At 47.6% G+C, this 20,224-nt stretch overlaps 14 non-coding genes across 14 annotated transcripts; all 14 read left to right on the top strand.

Annotated features, from left to right (window-relative positions):
* The first annotated feature begins 41 nt into the window (after nucleotides 1-41).
* On the top strand, nucleotides 42-232 carry LOC142695143 (U2 spliceosomal RNA). Its single transcript, XR_012863288.1, has one exon. It is a non-coding gene; the product is annotated as a U2 spliceosomal RNA (small nuclear RNA).
* A 1,264-nt stretch (nucleotides 233-1,496) lies between these two features.
* LOC142695142 (U2 spliceosomal RNA) lies at nucleotides 1,497-1,687 on the top strand. Its single transcript, XR_012863287.1, has one exon. It is a non-coding gene; the product is annotated as a U2 spliceosomal RNA (small nuclear RNA).
* A 1,284-nt stretch (nucleotides 1,688-2,971) lies between these two features.
* LOC142695141 (U2 spliceosomal RNA) lies at nucleotides 2,972-3,162 on the top strand. Its single transcript, XR_012863286.1, has one exon. It is a non-coding gene; the product is annotated as a U2 spliceosomal RNA (small nuclear RNA).
* A 1,280-nt stretch (nucleotides 3,163-4,442) lies between these two features.
* On the top strand, nucleotides 4,443-4,633 carry LOC142695139 (U2 spliceosomal RNA). Its single transcript, XR_012863284.1, has one exon. It is a non-coding gene; the product is annotated as a U2 spliceosomal RNA (small nuclear RNA).
* A 1,292-nt stretch (nucleotides 4,634-5,925) lies between these two features.
* LOC142695138 (U2 spliceosomal RNA) lies at nucleotides 5,926-6,116 on the top strand. The gene has a single exon (XR_012863283.1). It is a non-coding gene; the product is annotated as a U2 spliceosomal RNA (small nuclear RNA).
* A 1,292-nt stretch (nucleotides 6,117-7,408) lies between these two features.
* Nucleotides 7,409-7,599, top strand: LOC142695137 (U2 spliceosomal RNA). Its single transcript, XR_012863282.1, has one exon. It is a non-coding gene; the product is annotated as a U2 spliceosomal RNA (small nuclear RNA).
* Nucleotides 7,600-8,891: 1,292 nt separating this feature from the next.
* Nucleotides 8,892-9,082, top strand: LOC142695135 (U2 spliceosomal RNA). The gene has a single exon (XR_012863281.1). It is a non-coding gene; the product is annotated as a U2 spliceosomal RNA (small nuclear RNA).
* Nucleotides 9,083-10,374: 1,292 nt separating this feature from the next.
* On the top strand, nucleotides 10,375-10,565 carry LOC142695134 (U2 spliceosomal RNA). Its single transcript, XR_012863280.1, has one exon. It is a non-coding gene; the product is annotated as a U2 spliceosomal RNA (small nuclear RNA).
* Nucleotides 10,566-11,861: 1,296 nt separating this feature from the next.
* On the top strand, nucleotides 11,862-12,052 carry LOC142695133 (U2 spliceosomal RNA). Its single transcript, XR_012863279.1, has one exon. It is a non-coding gene; the product is annotated as a U2 spliceosomal RNA (small nuclear RNA).
* Nucleotides 12,053-13,348: 1,296 nt separating this feature from the next.
* LOC142695132 (U2 spliceosomal RNA) lies at nucleotides 13,349-13,539 on the top strand. Its single transcript, XR_012863278.1, has one exon. It is a non-coding gene; the product is annotated as a U2 spliceosomal RNA (small nuclear RNA).
* A 1,284-nt stretch (nucleotides 13,540-14,823) lies between these two features.
* On the top strand, nucleotides 14,824-15,014 carry LOC142695131 (U2 spliceosomal RNA). Its single transcript, XR_012863277.1, has one exon. It is a non-coding gene; the product is annotated as a U2 spliceosomal RNA (small nuclear RNA).
* A 1,280-nt stretch (nucleotides 15,015-16,294) lies between these two features.
* LOC142695130 (U2 spliceosomal RNA) lies at nucleotides 16,295-16,485 on the top strand. The gene has a single exon (XR_012863276.1). It is a non-coding gene; the product is annotated as a U2 spliceosomal RNA (small nuclear RNA).
* Nucleotides 16,486-17,785: 1,300 nt separating this feature from the next.
* LOC142695129 (U2 spliceosomal RNA) lies at nucleotides 17,786-17,976 on the top strand. Its single transcript, XR_012863275.1, has one exon. It is a non-coding gene; the product is annotated as a U2 spliceosomal RNA (small nuclear RNA).
* A 1,293-nt stretch (nucleotides 17,977-19,269) lies between these two features.
* LOC142695127 (U2 spliceosomal RNA) lies at nucleotides 19,270-19,460 on the top strand. The gene has a single exon (XR_012863273.1). It is a non-coding gene; the product is annotated as a U2 spliceosomal RNA (small nuclear RNA).
* The last annotated feature ends 764 nt before the right edge of the window (nucleotides 19,461-20,224 follow it).

Raw genomic sequence — 20,224 nt, 5'->3', positions numbered from 1 at the left:
AGTATCGGGCAGGCTCGGGCAACGCGCGGCCCGTTCGGGTTATCGCTTCTCGGCCTTTTGGCTAAGATCAAGTGTAGTATCTGTTCTTATCAGTTTAATATCTGATACGTCCCCTATCTGGGGACCATATATTAAATGGATTTTTAGAACAGGGAGATGGAAATAGAGCTTGCTCTGTCCACTCCACGCATTGACCTGGTATTGCAGTATTTCCAGGACCGGTGCACCCTTTCCTTATGTGTTGACTAAAAGCAGATTCCAAAAGTGTTTTTTGTCTTTGCTATTGTTTCTGTCTTTCTGAAGGGATCTCCCCTTTTAATCCCATTATTTCAACACCTGTTGGACAATGCATGAGTGATAATGAGCTCATTGATTAAATGCAATTAATGAATAGATTGCCACCTCTTGTTGTGTGTCGTCTGTGTTTCTGTGTTTCCGGCATTTCACATTGGAACACCTCATTCACCTTCCTTGTCTTCTCTCCGCCCTCCCTTTTAGGTAAGTTAAAGAGCTGCACCTGAGCCAGCCACTGATTGATTGATTGATTGATTGATTGATGCAGCACAACAGTCAAATAGTGGAGTGGAGTAGGGGAACAGCAAACAGCCAATAAAGCAGCCCGCCCGCTCGCCTGCCCGCCACAATGGACCTACCTGTGTACACTAGATGGATGTGATGGAATGTACTGTCGTCCCTACATTTCAAGAAGAAGTAAGAATTGCAGTTGCAACAAAGCCTTGCTTGCCTACAAAGAGAGCAGCAATTTGGATTTGTTACTATGTTACCTAGAAGAATAACAAACTGTGCAAGGATGGAGGTTGTAGGAGCAAGGAGAAGTTGTCTGTAAAGTTGGTGGATGCCTATTTTCCATTTTGCAGTCCCTTGTCTCCCTCTTGTGGCCTCCTGGAGGCAACTAGCTGTGCAAAAAAAAGACAGCCTGGCGGCCGGCTGTTGCAGTGTTGCCCTCTCAGGCAACACTGAGTGACTGACTGAGCCTCACCGTCTTATATAAAGTTCAGACGGAACTTTGCACGTGTCATAGTGGAGCCCTCAGGATTCCAGAGCCAGCTTTCTGACATCATAATGGGGCCTCAGAGATAAAAGCCTGGGCCCAGGCAGTGTTGGTCAGTGCTGCTCAGCAGGCAGCACTGGACTGGACTGGATTACAGCTGATACAAGGTGTGAAGGAACAAGGGGTGGCTGTGGGCATGCACTTGCTGCCGCTGCCAGTGTTTATCTGCATGGCAGCAGGGCATTTGGGCGTTGCCAGGAAGGCGTTTTTATGTAGATTCCTCCTCTTTCAGCACTGCATTGTGGTGCAAGCAAAAGAAGCAAATCCTGTCTGGCTTCCTCTCCGGCCTTTATTCACCTCCCGTGTAGCTGTGAGTGTGTGAGCCTGCAGGGCCCCATGGAATTGCCTAGAAGTAGGCTGAATCGCTGCAAGGGCTGAACAGCAGTATCGGGCAGGCTCGGGCAACGCGCGGCCCGTTCGGGTTATCGCTTCTCGGCCTTTTGGCTAAGATCAAGTGTAGTATCTGTTCTTATCAGTTTAATATCTGATACGTCCCCTATCTGGGGACCATATATTAAATGGATTTTTAGAACAGGGAGATGGAAATAGAGCTTGCTCTGTCCACTCCACGCATTGACCTGGTATTGCAGTATTTCCAGGACCGGTGCACCCTTTCCTTATGTGTTGACTAAAAGCAGATTCCAAAAGTGTTTTTTGTCTTTGCTATTGTTTCTGTCTTTCTGAAGGGATCTCCCCTTTTAATCCCATTATTTCAACACCTGTTGGACAATGCATGAGTGATAATGAGCTCATTGATTAAATGCAATTAATGAATAGATTGCCACCTCTTGTTGTGTGTCGTCTGTGTTTCTGTGTTTCCGGCATTTCACATTGGAACACCTCATTCACCTTCCTTGTCTTCTCTCCGCCCTCCCTTTTAGGTAAGTTAAAGAGCTGCACCTGAGCCAGCCACTGATTGATTGATTGATTGATTGATTGATTGATTGATTGATTGATTGATGCAGCACAACAGTCAAATAGTGGAGTGGAGTAGGGGAACAGCAAACAGCCAATAAAGCAGCCCGCCCGCTCGCCTGCCCGCCACAATGGACCTACCTGTGTACTCTAGATGGATGTGATGGAATGTACTGTCGTCCCTACATTTCAAGAAGAAGTAAGAATTGCAGTTGCAACAAAGCCTTGCTTGCCTACAAAGAGAGCAGCAATTTGGATTTGTTACTATGTTACCTAGAAGAATAACAAACTGTGCAAGGATGGAGGTTGTAGGAGCAAGGAGAAGTTGTCTGTAAAGTTGGTGGATGCCTATTTTCCATTTTGCAGTCCCTTGTCTCCCTCTTGTGGCCTCCTGGAGGCAACTAGCTGTGCAAAAAAAAGACAGCCTGGCGGCCGGCTGTTGCAGTGTTGCCCTCTCAGGCAACACTGAGTGACTGACTGAGCCTCACCGTCTTATATAAAGTTCAGACGGAACTTTGCACGTGTCATAGTGGAGCCCTCAGGATTCCAGAGCCAGCTTTCTGACATCATAATGGGGCCTCAGAGATAAAAGCCTGGGCCCAGGCAGTGTTGGTCAGTGCTGCTCAGCAGGCAGCACTGGACTGGACTGGATTACAGCTGATACAAGGTGTGAAGGAACAAGGGGTGGCTGTGGGCATGCACTTGCTGCCGCTGCCAGTGTTTATCTGCATGGCAGCAGGGCATTTGGGCGTTGCCAGGAAGGCGTTTTTATGTAGATTCCTCCTCTTTCAGCACTGCATTGTGGTGCAAGCAAAAGAAGCAAATCCTGTCTGGCTTCCTCTCCGGCCTTTATTCACCTCCCGTGTAGCTGTGAGTGTGTGAGCCTGCAGGGCCCCATGGAATTGCCTAGAAGTAGGCTGAATCGCTGCAAGGGCTGAACAGCAGTATCGGGCAGGCTCGGGCAACGCGCGGCCCGTTCGGGTTATCGCTTCTCGGCCTTTTGGCTAAGATCAAGTGTAGTATCTGTTCTTATCAGTTTAATATCTGATACGTCCCCTATCTGGGGACCATATATTAAATGGATTTTTAGAACAGGGAGATGGAAATAGAGCTTGCTCTGTCCACTCCACGCATTGACCTGGTATTGCAGTATTTCCAGGACCGGTGCACCCTTTCCTTATGTGTTGACTAAAAGCAGATTCCAAAAGTGTTTTTTGTCTTTGCTATTGTTTCTGTCTTTCTGAAGGGATCTCCCCTTTTAATCCCATTATTTCAACACCTGTTGGACAATGCATGAGTGATAATGAGCTCATTGATTAAATGCAATTAATGAATAGATTGCCACCTCTTGTTGTGTGTCGTCTGTGTTTCTGTGTTTCCGGCATTTCACATTGGAACACCTCATTCACCTTCCTTGTCTTCTCTCCGCCCTCCCTTTTAGGTAAGTTAAAGAGCTGCACCTGAGCCAGCCACTGATTGATTGATTGATTGATTGATTGATTGATTGATTGATTGATGCAGCACAACAGTCAAATAGTGGAGTGGAGTAGGGGAACAGCAAACAGCCAATAAAGCAGCCCGCCCGCTCGCCTGCCCGCCACAATGGACCTACCTGTGTACACTAGATGGATGTGATGGAATGTACTGTCGTCCCTACATTTCAAGAAGAAGTAAGAATTGCAGTTGCAACAAAGCCTTGCTTGCCTACAAAGAGAGCAGCAATTTGGATTTGTTACTATGTTACCTAGAAGAATAACAAACTGTGCAAGGATGGAGGTTGTAGGAGCAAGGAGAAGTTGTCTGTAAAGTTGGTGGATGCCTATTTTCCATTTTGCAGTCCCTTGTCTCCCTCTTGTGGCCTCCTGGAGGCAACTAGCTGTGCAAAAAAAAGACAGCCTGGCGGCCGGCTGTTGCAGTGTTGCCCTCTCAGGCAACACTGAGTGACTGACTGAGCCTCACCGTCTTATATAAAGTTCAGACGGAACTTTGCACGTGTCATAGTGGAGCCCTCAGGATTCCAGAGCCAGCTTTCTGACATCATAATGGGGCCTCAGAGATAAAAGCCTGGGCCCAGGCAGTGTTGGTCAGTGCTGCTCAGCAGGCAGCACTGGACTGGACTGGATTACAGCTGATACAAGGTGTGAAGGAACAAGGGGTGGCTGTGGGCATGCACTTGCTGCCGCTGCCAGTGTTTATCTGCATGGCAGCAGGGCATTTGGGCGTTGCCAGGAAGGCGTTTTTATGTAGATTCCTCCTCTTTCAGCACTGCATTGTGGTGCAAGCAAAAGAAGCAAATCCTGTCTGGCTTCCTCTCCGGCCTTTATTCACCTCCCGTGTAGCTGTGAGTGTGTGAGCCTGCAGGGCCCCATGGAATTGCCTAGAAGTAGGCTGAATCGCTGCAAGGGCTGAACAGCAGTATCGGGCAGGCTCGGGCAACGCGCGGCCCGTTCGGGTTATCGCTTCTCGGCCTTTTGGCTAAGATCAAGTGTAGTATCTGTTCTTATCAGTTTAATATCTGATACGTCCCCTATCTGGGGACCATATATTAAATGGATTTTTAGAACAGGGAGATGGAAATAGAGCTTGCTCTGTCCACTCCACGCATTGACCTGGTATTGCAGTATTTCCAGGACCGGTGCACCCTTTCCTTATGTGTTGACTAAAAGCAGATTCCAAAAGTGTTTTTTGTCTTTGCTATTGTTTCTGTCTTTCTGAAGGGATCTCCCCTTTTAATCCCATTATTTCAACACCTGTTGGACAATGCATGAGTGATAATGAGCTCATTGATTAAATGCAATTAATGAATAGATTGCCACCTCTTGTTGTGTGTCGTCTGTGTTTCTGTGTTTCCGGCATTTCACATTGGAACACCTCATTCACCTTCCTTGTCTTCTCTCCGCCCTCCCTTTTAGGTAAGTTAAAGAGCTGCACCTGAGCCAGCCACTGATTGATTGATTGATTGATTGATTGATTGATTGATTGATTGATTGATTGATTGATGCAGCACAACAGTCAAATAGTGGAGTGGAGTAGGGGAACAGCAAACAGCCAATAAAGCAGCCCGCCCGCTCGCCTGCCCGCCACAATGGACCTACCTGTGTACACTAGATGGATGTGATGGAATGTACTGTCGTCCCTACATTTCAAGAAGAAGTAAGAATTGCAGTTGCAACAAAGCCTTGCTTGCCTACAAAGAGAGCAGCAATTTGGATTTGTTACTATGTTACCTAGAAGAATAACAAACTGTGCAAGGATGGAGGTTGTAGGAGCAAGGAGAAGTTGTCTGTAAAGTTGGTGGATGCCTATTTTCCATTTTGCAGTCCCTTGTCTCCCTCTTGTGGCCTCCTGGAGGCAACTAGCTGTGCAAAAAAAAGACAGCCTGGCGGCCGGCTGTTGCAGTGTTGCCCTCTCAGGCAACACTGAGTGACTGACTGAGCCTCACCGTCTTATATAAAGTTCAGACGGAACTTTGCACGTGTCATAGTGGAGCCCTCAGGATTCCAGAGCCAGCTTTCTGACATCATAATGGGGCCTCAGAGATAAAAGCCTGGGCCCAGGCAGTGTTGGTCAGTGCTGCTCAGCAGGCAGCACTGGACTGGACTGGATTACAGCTGATACAAGGTGTGAAGGAACAAGGGGTGGCTGTGGGCATGCACTTGCTGCCGCTGCCAGTGTTTATCTGCATGGCAGCAGGGCATTTGGGCGTTGCCAGGAAGGCGTTTTTATGTAGATTCCTCCTCTTTCAGCACTGCATTGTGGTGCAAGCAAAAGAAGCAAATCCTGTCTGGCTTCCTCTCCGGCCTTTATTCACCTCCCGTGTAGCTGTGAGTGTGTGAGCCTGCAGGGCCCCATGGAATTGCCTAGAAGTAGGCTGAATCGCTGCAAGGGCTGAACAGCAGTATCGGGCAGGCTCGGGCAACGCGCGGCCCGTTCGGGTTATCGCTTCTCGGCCTTTTGGCTAAGATCAAGTGTAGTATCTGTTCTTATCAGTTTAATATCTGATACGTCCCCTATCTGGGGACCATATATTAAATGGATTTTTAGAACAGGGAGATGGAAATAGAGCTTGCTCTGTCCACTCCACGCATTGACCTGGTATTGCAGTATTTCCAGGACCGGTGCACCCTTTCCTTATGTGTTGACTAAAAGCAGATTCCAAAAGTGTTTTTTGTCTTTGCTATTGTTTCTGTCTTTCTGAAGGGATCTCCCCTTTTAATCCCATTATTTCAACACCTGTTGGACAATGCATGAGTGATAATGAGCTCATTGATTAAATGCAATTAATGAATAGATTGCCACCTCTTGTTGTGTGTCGTCTGTGTTTCTGTGTTTCCGGCATTTCACATTGGAACACCTCATTCACCTTCCTTGTCTTCTCTCCGCCCTCCCTTTTAGGTAAGTTAAAGAGCTGCACCTGAGCCAGCCACTGATTGATTGATTGATTGATTGATTGATTGATTGATTGATTGATTGATTGATTGATGCAGCACAACAGTCAAATAGTGGAGTGGAGTAGGGGAACAGCAAACAGCCAATAAAGCAGCCCGCCCGCTCGCCTGCCCGCCACAATGGACCTACCTGTGTACACTAGATGGATGTGATGGAATGTACTGTCGTCCCTACATTTCAAGAAGAAGTAAGAATTGCAGTTGCAACAAAGCCTTGCTTGCCTACAAAGAGAGCAGCAATTTGGATTTGTTACTATGTTACCTAGAAGAATAACAAACTGTGCAAGGATGGAGGTTGTAGGAGCAAGGAGAAGTTGTCTGTAAAGTTGGTGGATGCCTATTTTCCATTTTGCAGTCCCTTGTCTCCCTCTTGTGGCCTCCTGGAGGCAACTAGCTGTGCAAAAAAAAGACAGCCTGGCGGCCGGCTGTTGCAGTGTTGCCCTCTCAGGCAACACTGAGTGACTGACTGAGCCTCACCGTCTTATATAAAGTTCAGACGGAACTTTGCACGTGTCATAGTGGAGCCCTCAGGATTCCAGAGCCAGCTTTCTGACATCATAATGGGGCCTCAGAGATAAAAGCCTGGGCCCAGGCAGTGTTGGTCAGTGCTGCTCAGCAGGCAGCACTGGACTGGACTGGATTACAGCTGATACAAGGTGTGAAGGAACAAGGGGTGGCTGTGGGCATGCACTTGCTGCCGCTGCCAGTGTTTATCTGCATGGCAGCAGGGCATTTGGGCGTTGCCAGGAAGGCGTTTTTATGTAGATTCCTCCTCTTTCAGCACTGCATTGTGGTGCAAGCAAAAGAAGCAAATCCTGTCTGGCTTCCTCTCCGGCCTTTATTCACCTCCCGTGTAGCTGTGAGTGTGTGAGCCTGCAGGGCCCCATGGAATTGCCTAGAAGTAGGCTGAATCGCTGCAAGGGCTGAACAGCAGTATCGGGCAGGCTCGGGCAACGCGCGGCCCGTTCGGGTTATCGCTTCTCGGCCTTTTGGCTAAGATCAAGTGTAGTATCTGTTCTTATCAGTTTAATATCTGATACGTCCCCTATCTGGGGACCATATATTAAATGGATTTTTAGAACAGGGAGATGGAAATAGAGCTTGCTCTGTCCACTCCACGCATTGACCTGGTATTGCAGTATTTCCAGGACCGGTGCACCCTTTCCTTATGTGTTGACTAAAAGCAGATTCCAAAAGTGTTTTTTGTCTTTGCTATTGTTTCTGTCTTTCTGAAGGGATCTCCCCTTTTAATCCCATTATTTCAACACCTGTTGGACAATGCATGAGTGATAATGAGCTCATTGATTAAATGCAATTAATGAATAGATTGCCACCTCTTGTTGTGTGTCGTCTGTGTTTCTGTGTTTCCGGCATTTCACATTGGAACACCTCATTCACCTTCCTTGTCTTCTCTCCGCCCTCCCTTTTAGGTAAGTTAAAGAGCTGCACCTGAGCCAGCCACTGATTGATTGATTGATTGATTGATTGATTGATTGATTGATTGATTGATTGATTGATGCAGCACAACAGTCAAATAGTGGAGTGGAGTAGGGGAACAGCAAACAGCCAATAAAGCAGCCCGCCCGCTCGCCTGCCCGCCACAATGGACCTACCTGTGTACACTAGATGGATGTGATGGAATGTACTGTCGTCCCTACATTTCAAGAAGAAGTAAGAATTGCAGTTGCAACAAAGCCTTGCTTGCCTACAAAGAGAGCAGCAATTTGGATTTGTTACTATGTTACCTAGAAGAATAACAAACTGTGCAAGGATGGAGGTTGTAGGAGCAAGGAGAAGTTGTCTGTAAAGTTGGTGGATGCCTATTTTCCATTTTGCAGTCCCTTGTCTCCCTCTTGTGGCCTCCTGGAGGCAACTAGCTGTGCAAAAAAAAGACAGCCTGGCGGCCGGCTGTTGCAGTGTTGCCCTCTCAGGCAACACTGAGTGACTGACTGAGCCTCACCGTCTTATATAAAGTTCAGACGGAACTTTGCACGTGTCATAGTGGAGCCCTCAGGATTCCAGAGCCAGCTTTCTGACATCATAATGGGGCCTCAGAGATAAAAGCCTGGGCCCAGGCAGTGTTGGTCAGTGCTGCTCAGCAGGCAGCACTGGACTGGACTGGATTACAGCTGATACAAGGTGTGAAGGAACAAGGGGTGGCTGTGGGCATGCACTTGCTGCCGCTGCCAGTGTTTATCTGCATGGCAGCAGGGCATTTGGGCGTTGCCAGGAAGGCGTTTTTATGTAGATTCCTCCTCTTTCAGCACTGCATTGTGGTGCAAGCAAAAGAAGCAAATCCTGTCTGGCTTCCTCTCCGGCCTTTATTCACCTCCCGTGTAGCTGTGAGTGTGTGAGCCTGCAGGGCCCCATGGAATTGCCTAGAAGTAGGCTGAATCGCTGCAAGGGCTGAACAGCAGTATCGGGCAGGCTCGGGCAACGCGCGGCCCGTTCGGGTTATCGCTTCTCGGCCTTTTGGCTAAGATCAAGTGTAGTATCTGTTCTTATCAGTTTAATATCTGATACGTCCCCTATCTGGGGACCATATATTAAATGGATTTTTAGAACAGGGAGATGGAAATAGAGCTTGCTCTGTCCACTCCACGCATTGACCTGGTATTGCAGTATTTCCAGGACCGGTGCACCCTTTCCTTATGTGTTGACTAAAAGCAGATTCCAAAAGTGTTTTTTGTCTTTGCTATTGTTTCTGTCTTTCTGAAGGGATCTCCCCTTTTAATCCCATTATTTCAACACCTGTTGGACAATGCATGAGTGATAATGAGCTCATTGATTAAATGCAATTAATGAATAGATTGCCACCTCTTGTTGTGTGTCGTCTGTGTTTCTGTGTTTCCGGCATTTCACATTGGAACACCTCATTCACCTTCCTTGTCTTCTCTCCGCCCTCCCTTTTAGGTAAGTTAAAGAGCTGCACCTGAGCCAGCCACTGATTGATTGATTGATTGATTGATTGATTGATTGATTGATTGATTGATTGATTGATGCAGCACAACAGTCAAATAGTGGAGTGGAGTAGGGGAACAGCAAACAGCCAATAAAGCAGCCCGCCCGCTCGCCTGCCCGCCACAATGGACCTACCTGTGTACACTAGATGGATGTGATGGAATGTACTGTCGTCCCTACATTTCAAGAAGAAGTAAGAATTGCAGTTGCAACAAAGCCTTGCTTGCCTACAAAGAGAGCAGCAATTTGGATTTGTTACTATGTTACCTAGAAGAATAACAAACTGTGCAAGGATGGAGGTTGTAGGAGCAAGGAGAAGTTGTCTGTAAAGTTGGTGGATGCCTATTTTCCATTTTGCAGTCCCTTGTCTCCCTCTTGTGGCCTCCTGGAGGCAACTAGCTGTGCAAAAAAAAGACAGCCTGGCGGCCGGCTGTTGCAGTGTTGCCCTCTCAGGCAACACTGAGTGACTGACTGAGCCTCACCGTCTTATATAAAGTTCAGACGGAACTTTGCACGTGTCATAGTGGAGCCCTCAGGATTCCAGAGCCAGCTTTCTGACATCATAATGGGGCCTCAGAGATAAAAGCCTGGGCCCAGGCAGTGTTGGTCAGTGCTGCTCAGCAGGCAGCACTGGACTGGACTGGATTACAGCTGATACAAGGTGTGAAGGAACAAGGGGTGGCTGTGGGCATGCACTTGCTGCCGCTGCCAGTGTTTATCTGCATGGCAGCAGGGCATTTGGGCGTTGCCAGGAAGGCGTTTTTATGTAGATTCCTCCTCTTTCAGCACTGCATTGTGGTGCAAGCAAAAGAAGCAAATCCTGTCTGGCTTCCTCTCCGGCCTTTATTCACCTCCCGTGTAGCTGTGAGTGTGTGAGCCTGCAGGGCCCCATGGAATTGCCTAGAAGTAGGCTGAATCGCTGCAAGGGCTGAACAGCAGTATCGGGCAGGCTCGGGCAACGCGCGGCCCGTTCGGGTTATCGCTTCTCGGCCTTTTGGCTAAGATCAAGTGTAGTATCTGTTCTTATCAGTTTAATATCTGATACGTCCCCTATCTGGGGACCATATATTAAATGGATTTTTAGAACAGGGAGATGGAAATAGAGCTTGCTCTGTCCACTCCACGCATTGACCTGGTATTGCAGTATTTCCAGGACCGGTGCACCCTTTCCTTATGTGTTGACTAAAAGCAGATTCCAAAAGTGTTTTTTGTCTTTGCTATTGTTTCTGTCTTTCTGAAGGGATCTCCCCTTTTAATCCCATTATTTCAACACCTGTTGGACAATGCATGAGTGATAATGAGCTCATTGATTAAATGCAATTAATGAATAGATTGCCACCTCTTGTTGTGTGTCGTCTGTGTTTCTGTGTTTCCGGCATTTCACATTGGAACACCTCATTCACCTTCCTTGTCTTCTCTCCGCCCTCCCTTTTAGGTAAGTTAAAGAGCTGCACCTGAGCCAGCCACTGATTGATTGATTGATTGATTGATTGATTGATTGATTGATTGATTGATTGATTGATTGATGCAGCACAACAGTCAAATAGTGGAGTGGAGTAGGGGAACAGCAAACAGCCAATAAAGCAGCCCGCCCGCTCGCCTGCCCGCCACAATGGACCTACCTGTGTACACTAGATGGATGTGATGGAATGTACTGTCGTCCCTACATTTCAAGAAGAAGTAAGAATTGCAGTTGCAACAAAGCCTTGCTTGCCTACAAAGAGAGCAGCAATTTGGATTTGTTACTATGTTACCTAGAAGAATAACAAACTGTGCAAGGATGGAGGTTGTAGGAGCAAGGAGAAGTTGTCTGTAAAGTTGGTGGATGCCTATTTTCCATTTTGCAGTCCCTTGTCTCCCTCTTGTGGCCTCCTGGAGGCAACTAGCTGTGCAAAAAAAAGACAGCCTGGCGGCCGGCTGTTGCAGTGTTGCCCTCTCAGGCAACACTGAGTGACTGACTGAGCCTCACCGTCTTATATAAAGTTCAGACGGAACTTTGCACGTGTCATAGTGGAGCCCTCAGGATTCCAGAGCCAGCTTTCTGACATCATAATGGGGCCTCAGAGATAAAAGCCTGGGCCCAGGCAGTGTTGGTCAGTGCTGCTCAGCAGGCAGCACTGGACTGGACTGGATTACAGCTGATACAAGGTGTGAAGGAACAAGGGGTGGCTGTGGGCATGCACTTGCTGCCGCTGCCAGTGTTTATCTGCATGGCAGCAGGGCATTTGGGCGTTGCCAGGAAGGCGTTTTTATGTAGATTCCTCCTCTTTCAGCACTGCATTGTGGTGCAAGCAAAAGAAGCAAATCCTGTCTGGCTTCCTCTCCGGCCTTTATTCACCTCCCGTGTAGCTGTGAGTGTGTGAGCCTGCAGGGCCCCATGGAATTGCCTAGAAGTAGGCTGAATCGCTGCAAGGGCTGAACAGCAGTATCGGGCAGGCTCGGGCAACGCGCGGCCCGTTCGGGTTATCGCTTCTCGGCCTTTTGGCTAAGATCAAGTGTAGTATCTGTTCTTATCAGTTTAATATCTGATACGTCCCCTATCTGGGGACCATATATTAAATGGATTTTTAGAACAGGGAGATGGAAATAGAGCTTGCTCTGTCCACTCCACGCATTGACCTGGTATTGCAGTATTTCCAGGACCGGTGCACCCTTTCCTTATGTGTTGACTAAAAGCAGATTCCAAAAGTGTTTTTTGTCTTTGCTATTGTTTCTGTCTTTCTGAAGGGATCTCCCCTTTTAATCCCATTATTTCAACACCTGTTGGACAATGCATGAGTGATAATGAGCTCATTGATTAAATGCAATTAATGAATAGATTGCCACCTCTTGTTGTGTGTCGTCTGTGTTTCTGTGTTTCCGGCATTTCACATTGGAACACCTCATTCACCTTCCTTGTCTTCTCTCCGCCCTCCCTTTTAGGTAAGTTAAAGAGCTGCACCTGAGCCAGCCACTGATTGATTGATTGATTGATTGATTGATTGATTGATTGATTGATTGATTGATTGATTGATGCAGCACAACAGTCAAATAGTGGAGTGGAGTAGGGGAACAGCAAACAGCCAATAAAGCAGCCCGCCCGCTCGCCTGCCCGCCACAATGGACCTACCTGTGTACACTAGATGGATGTGATGGAATGTACTGTCGTCCCTACATTTCAAGAAGAAGTAAGAATTGCAGTTGCAACAAAGCCTTGCTTGCCTACAAAGAGAGCAGCAATTTGGATTTATTACTATGTTACCTAGAAGAATAACAAACTGTGCAAGGATGGAGGTTGTAGGAGCAAGGAGAAGTTGTCTGTAAAGTTGGTGGATGCCTATTTTCCATTTTGCAGTCCCTTGTCTCCCTCTTGTGGCCTCCTGGAGGCAACTAGCTGTGCAAAAAAAAGACAGCCTGGCGGCCGGCTGTTGCAGTGTTGCCCTCTCAGGCAACACTGAGTGACTGACTGAGCCTCACCGTCTTATATAAAGTTCAGACGGAACTTTGCACGTGTCATAGTGGAGCCCTCAGGATTCCAGAGCCAGCTTTCTGACATCATAATGGGGCCTCAGAGATAAAAGCCTGGGCCCAGGCAGTGTTGGTCAGTGCTGCTCAGCAGGCAGCACTGGACTGGACTGGATTACAGCTGATACAAGGTGTGAAGGAACAAGGGGTGGCTGTGGGCATGCACTTGCTGCCGCTGCCAGTGTTTATCTGCATGGCAGCAGGGCATTTGGGCGTTGCCAGGAAGGCGTTTTTATGTAGATTCCTCCTCTTTCAGCACTGCATTGTGGTGCAAGCAAAAGAAGCAAATCCTGTCTGGCTTCCTCTCCGGCCTTTATTCACCTCCCGTGTAGCTGTGAGTGTGTGAGCCTGCAGGGCCCCATGGAATTGCCTAGAAGTAGGCTGAATCGCTGCAAGGGCTGAACAGCAGTATCGGGCAGGCTCGGGCAACGCGCGGCCCGTTCGGGTTATCGCTTCTCGGCCTTTTGGCTAAGATCAAGTGTAGTATCTGTTCTTATCAGTTTAATATCTGATACGTCCCCTATCTGGGGACCATATATTAAATGGATTTTTAGAACAGGGAGATGGAAATAGAGCTTGCTCTGTCCACTCCACGCATTGACCTGGTATTGCAGTATTTCCAGGACCGGTGCACCCTTTCCTTATGTGTTGACTAAAAGCAGATTCCAAAAGTGTTTTTTGTCTTTGCTATTGTTTCTGTCTTTCTGAAGGGATCTCCCCTTTTAATCCCATTATTTCAACACCTGTTGGACAATGCATGAGTGATAATGAGCTCATTGATTAAATGCAATTAATGAATAGATTGCCACCTCTTGTTGTGTGTCGTCTGTGTTTCTGTGTTTCCGGCATTTCACATTGGAACACCTCATTCACCTTCCTTGTCTTCTCTCCGCCCTCCCTTTTAGGTAAGTTAAAGAGCTGCACCTGAGCCAGCCACTGATTGATTGATTGATTGATTGATTGATTGATTGATTGATTGATTGATGCAGCACAACAGTCAAATAGTGGAGTGGAGTAGGGGAACAGCAAACAGCCAATAAAGCAGCCCGCCCGCTCGCCTGCCCGCCACAATGGACCTACCTGTGTACACTAGATGGATGTGATGGAATGTACTGTCGTCCCTACATTTCAAGAAGAAGTAAGAATTGCAGTTGCAACAAAGCCTTGCTTGCCTACAAAGAGAGCAGCAATTTGGATTTGTTACTATGTTACCTAGAAGAATAACAAACTGTGCAAGGATGGAGGTTGTAGGAGCAAGGAGAAGTTGTCTGTAAAGTTGGTGGATGCCTATTTTCCATTTTGCAGTCCCTTGTCTCCCTCTTGTGGCCTCCTGGAGGCAACTAGCTGTGCAAAAAAAAGACAGCCTGGCGGCCGGCTGTTGCAGTGTTGCCCTCTCAGGCAACACTGAGTGACTGACTGAGCCTCACCGTCTTATATAAAGTTCAGACGGAACTTTGCACGTGTCATAGTGGAGCCCTCAGGATTCCAGAGCCAGCTTTCTGACATCATAATGGGGCCTCAGAGATAAAAGCCTGGGCCCAGGCAGTGTTGGTCAGTGCTGCTCAGCAGGCAGCACTGGACTGGACTGGATTACAGCTGATACAAGGTGTGAAGGAACAAGGGGTGGCTGTGGGCATGCACTTGCTGCCGCTGCCAGTGTTTATCTGCATGGCAGCAGGGCATTTGGGCGTTGCCAGGAAGGCGTTTTTATGTAGATTCCTCCTCTTTCAGCACTGCATTGTGGTGCAAGCAAAAGAAGCAAATCCTGTCTGGCTTCCTCTCCGGCCTTTATTCACCTCCCGTGTAGCTGTGAGTGTGTGAGCCTGCAGGGCCCCATGGAATTGCCTAGAAGTAGGCTGAATCGCTGCAAGGGCTGAACAGCAGTATCGGGCAGGCTCGGGCAACGCGCGGCCCGTTCGGGTTATCGCTTCTCGGCCTTTTGGCTAAGATCAAGTGTAGTATCTGTTCTTATCAGTTTAATATCTGATACGTCCCCTATCTGGGGACCATATATTAAATGGATTTTTAGAACAGGGAGATGGAAATAGAGCTTGCTCTGTCCACTCCACGCATTGACCTGGTATTGCAGTATTTCCAGGACCGGTGCACCCTTTCCTTATGTGTTGACTAAAAGCAGATTCCAAAAGTGTTTTTTGTCTTTGCTATTGTTTCTGTCTTTCTGAAGGGATCTCCCCTTTTAATCCCATTATTTCAACACCTGTTGGACAATGCATGAGTGATAATGAGCTCATTGATTAAATGCAATTAATGAATAGATTGCCACCTCTTGTTGTGTGTCGTCTGTGTTTCTGTGTTTCCGGCATTTCACATTGGAACACCTCATTCACCTTCCTTGTCTTCTCTCCGCCCTCCCTTTTAGGTAAGTTAAAGAGCTGCACCTGAGCCAGCCACTGATTGATTGATTGATTGATTGATTGATTGATTGATTGATTGATGCAGCACAACAGTCAAATAGTGGAGTGGAGTAGGGGAACAGCAAACAGCCAATAAAGCAGCCCGCCCGCTCGCCTGCCCGCCACAATGGACCTACCTGTGTACACTAGATGGATGTGATGGAATGTACTGTCGTCCCTACATTTCAAGAAGAAGTAAGAATTGCAGTTGCAACAAAGCCTTGCTTGCCTACAAAGAGAGCAGCAATTTGGATTTGTTACTATGTTACCTAGAAGAATAACAAACTGTGCAAGGATGGAGGTTGTAGGAGCAAGGAGAAGTTGTCTGTAAAGTTGGTGGATGCCTATTTTCCATTTTGCAGTCCCTTGTCTCCCTCTTGTGGCCTCCTGGAGGCAACTAGCTGTGAAAAAAAAAGACAGCCTGGCGGCCGGCTGTTGCAGTGTTGCCCTCTCAGGCAACACTGAGTGACTGACTGAGCCTCACCGTCTTATATAAAGTTCAGACGGAACTTTGCACGTGTCATAGTGGAGCCCTCAGGATTCCAGAGCCAGCTTTCTGACATCATAATGGGGCCTCAGAGATAAAAGCCTGGGCCCAGGCAGTGTTGGTCAGTGCTGCTCAGCAGGCAGCACTGGACTGGACTGGATTACAGCTGATACAAGGTGTGAAGGAACAAGGGGTGGCTGTGGGCATGCACTTGCTGCCGCTGCCAGTGTTTATCTGCATGGCAGCAGGGCATTTGGGCGTTGCCAGGAAGGCGTTTTTATGTAGATTCCTCCTCTTTCAGCACTGCATTGTGGTGCAAGCAAAAGAAGCAAATCCTGTCTGGCTTCCTCTCCGGCCTTTATTCACCTCCCGTGTAGCTGTGAGTGTGTGAGCCTGCAGGGCCCCATGGAATTGCCTAGAAGTAGGCTGAATCGCTGCAAGGGCTGAACAGCAGTATCGGGCAGGCTCGGGCAACGCGCGGCCCGTTCGGGTTATCGCTTCTCGGCCTTTTGGCTAAGATCAAGTGTAGTATCTGTTCTTATCAGTTTAATATCTGATACGTCCCCTATCTGGGGACCATATATTAAATGGATTTTTAGAACAGGGAGATGGAAATAGAGCTTGCTCTGTCCACTCCACGCATTGACCTGGTATTGCAGTATTTCCAGGACCGGTGCACCCTTTCCTTATGTGTTGACTAAAAGCAGATTCCAAAAGTGTTTTTTGTCTTTGCTATTGTTTCTGTCTTTCTGAAGGGATCTCCCCTTTTAATCCCATTATTTCAACACCTGTTGGACAATGCATGAGTGATAATGAGCTCATTGATTAAATGCAATTAATGAATAGATTGCCACCTCTTGTTGTGTGTCGTCTGTGTTTCTGTGTTTCCGGCATTTCACATTGGAACACCTCATTCACCTTCCTTGTCTTCTCTCCGCCCTCCCTTTTAGGTAAGTTAAAGAGCTGCACCTGAGCCAGCCACTGATTGATTGATTGATTGATTGATTGATTGATTGATTGATTGATTGATTGATTGATTGATTGATGCAGCACAACAGTCAAATAGTGGAGTGGAGTAGGGGAACAGCAAACAGCCAATAAAGCAGCCCGCCCGCTCGCCTGCCCGCCACAATGGACCTACCTGTGTACACTAGATGGATGTGATGGAATGTACTGTCGTCCCTACATTTCAAGAAGAAGTAAGAATTGCAGTTGCAACAAAGCCTTGCTTGCCTACAAAGAGAGCAGCAATTTGGATTTGTTACTATGTTACCTAGAAGAATAACAAACTGTGCAAGGATGGAGGTTGTAGGAGCAAGGAGAAGTTGTCTGTAAAGTTGGTGGATGCCTATTTTCCATTTTGCAGTCCCTTGTCTCCCTCTTGTGGCCTCCTGGAGGCAACTAGCTGTGCAAAAAAAAGACAGCCTGGCGGCCGGCTGTTGCAGTGTTGCCCTCTCAGGCAACACTGAGTGACTGACTGAGCCTCACCGTCTTATATAAAGTTCAGACGGAACTTTGCACGTGTCATAGTGGAGCCCTCAGGATTCCAGAGCCAGCTTTCTGACATCATAATGGGGCCTCAGAGATAAAAGCCTGGGCCCAGGCAGTGTTGGTCAGTGCTGCTCAGCAGGCAGCACTGGACTGGACTGGATTACAGCTGATACAAGGTGTGAAGGAACAAGGGGTGGCTGTGGGCATGCACTTGCTGCCGCTGCCAGTGTTTATCTGCATGGCAGCAGGGCATTTGGGCGTTGCCAGGAAGGCGTTTTTATGTAGATTCCTCCTCTTTCAGCACTGCATTGTGGTGCAAGCAAAAGAAGCAAATCCTGTCTGGCTTCCTCTCCGGCCTTTATTCACCTCCCGTGTAGCTGTGAGTGTGTGAGCCTGCAGGGCCCCATGGAATTGCCTAGAAGTAGGCTGAATCGCTGCAAGGGCTGAACAGCAGTATCGGGCAGGCTCGGGCAACGCGCGGCCCGTTCGGGTTATCGCTTCTCGGCCTTTTGGCTAAGATCAAGTGTAGTATCTGTTCTTATCAGTTTAATATCTGATACGTCCCCTATCTGGGGACCATATATTAAATGGATTTTTAGAACAGGGAGATGGAAATAGAGCTTGCTCTGTCCACTCCACGCATTGACCTGGTATTGCAGTATTTCCAGGACCGGTGCACCCTTTCCTTATGTGTTGACTAAAAGCAGATTCCAAAAGTGTTTTTTGTCTTTGCTATTGTTTCTGTCTTTCTGAAGGGATCTCCCCTTTTAATCCCATTATTTCAACACCTGTTGGACAATGCATGAGTGATAATGAGCTCATTGATTAAATGCAATTAATGAATAGATTGCCACCTCTTGTTGTGTGTCGTCTGTGTTTCTGTGTTTCCGGCATTTCACATTGGAACACCTCATTCACCTTCCTTGTCTTCTCTCCGCCCTCCCTTTTAGGTAAGTTAAAGAGCTGCACCTGAGCCAGCCACTGATTGATTGATTGATTGATTGATTGATTGATTGATTGATTGATTGATTGATTGATGCAGCACAACAGTCAAATAGTGGAGTGGAGTAGGGGAACAGCAAACAGCCAATAAAGCAGCCCGCCCGCTCGCCTGCCCGCCACAATGGACCTACCTGTGTACACTAGATGGATGTGATGGAATGTACTGTCGTCCCTACATTTCAAGAAGAAGTAAGAATTGCAGTTGCAACAAAGCCTTGCTTGCCTACAAAGAGAGCAGCAATTTGGATTTGTTACTATGTTACCTAGAAGAATAACAAACTGTGCAAGGATGGAGGTTGTAGGAGCAAGGAGAAGTTGTCTGTAAAGTTGGTGGATGCCTATTTTCCATTTTGCAGTCCCTTGTCTCCCTCTTGTGGCCTCCTGGAGGCAACTAGCTGTGCAAAAAAAAGACAGCCTGGCGGCCGGCTGTTGCAGTGTTGCCCTCTCAGGCAACACTGAGTGACTGACTGAGCCTCACCGTCTTATATAAAGTTCAGACGGAACTTTGCACGTGTCATAGTGGAGCCCTCAGGATTCCAGAGCCAGCTTTCTGACATCATAATGGGGCCTCAGAGATAAAAGCCTGGGCCCAGGCAGTGTTGGTCAGTGCTGCTCAGCAGGCAGCACTGGACTGGACTGGATTACAGCTGATACAAGGTGTGAAGGAACAAGGGGTGGCTGTGGGCATGCACTTGCTGCCGCTGCCAGTGTTTTTTCTGCATGGCAGCAGGGCATTTGGGCGTTGCCAGGAAGGCATTTTTATGTAGATTCCTCCTCTTTCAGCACTGCATTGTGGTGCAAGCAAAAGAAGCAAATCCTGTCTGGCTTCCTCTCCGGCCTTTATTCACCTCCCGTGTAGCTGTGAGTGTGTGAGCCTGCAGGGCCCCATGGAATTGCCTAGAAGTAGGCTGAATCGCTGCAAGGGCTGAACAGCAGTATCGGGCAGGCTCGGGCAACGCGCGGCCCGTTCGGGTTATCGCTTCTCGGCCTTTTGGCTAAGATCAAGTGTAGTATCTGTTCTTATCAGTTTAATATCTGATACGTCCCCTATCTGGGGACCATATATTAAATGGATTTTTAGAACAGGGAGATGGAAATAGAGCTTGCTCTGTCCACTCCACGCATTGACCTGGTATTGCAGTATTTCCAGGACCGGTGCACCCTTTCCTTATGTGTTGACTAAAAGCAGATTCCAAAAGTGTTTTTTGTCTTTGCTATTGTTTCTGTCTTTCTGAAGGGATCTCCCCTTTTAATCCCATTATTTCAACACCTGTTGGACAATGCATGAGTGATAATGAGCTCATTGATTAAATGCAATTAATGAATAGATTGCCACCTCTTGTTGTGTGTCGTCTGTGTTTCTGTGTTTCCGGCATTTCACATTGGAACACCTCATTCACCTTCCTTGTCTTCTCTCCGCCCTCCCTTTTAGGTAAGTTAAAGAGCTGCACCTGAGCCAGCCACTGATTGATTGATTGATTGATTGATTGATTGATTGATTGATTGATTGATTGATTGATTGATTGATTGATTGATGCAGCACAACAGTCAAATAGTGGAGTGGAGTAGGGGAACAGCAAACAGCCAATAAAGCAGCCCGCCCGCTCGCCTGCCCGCCACAATGGACCTACCTGTGTACACTAGATGGATGTGATGGAATGTACTGTCGTCCCTACATTTCAAGAAGAAGTAAGAATTGCAGTTGCAACAAAGCCTTGCTTGCCTACAAAGAGAGCAGCAATTTGGATTTGTTACTATGTTACCTAGAAGAATAACAAACTGTGCAAGGATGGAGGTTGTAGGAGCAAGGAGAAGTTGTCTGTAAAGTTGGTGGATGCCTATTTTCCATTTTGCAGTCCCTTGTCTCCCTCTTGTGGCCTCCTGGAGGCAACTAGCTGTGCAAAAAAAAGACAGCCTGGCGGCCGGCTGT

This window comes from Rhinoderma darwinii (assembly GCF_050947455.1).
Source record: "Rhinoderma darwinii isolate aRhiDar2 chromosome 5 unlocalized genomic scaffold, aRhiDar2.hap1 SUPER_5_unloc_47, whole genome shotgun sequence".
In the NCBI taxonomy this organism is placed as follows: Eukaryota; Metazoa; Chordata; class Amphibia; order Anura; family Rhinodermatidae; genus Rhinoderma; species Rhinoderma darwinii.
This window is presented reverse-complemented; position numbering and strand designations above follow the sequence as displayed.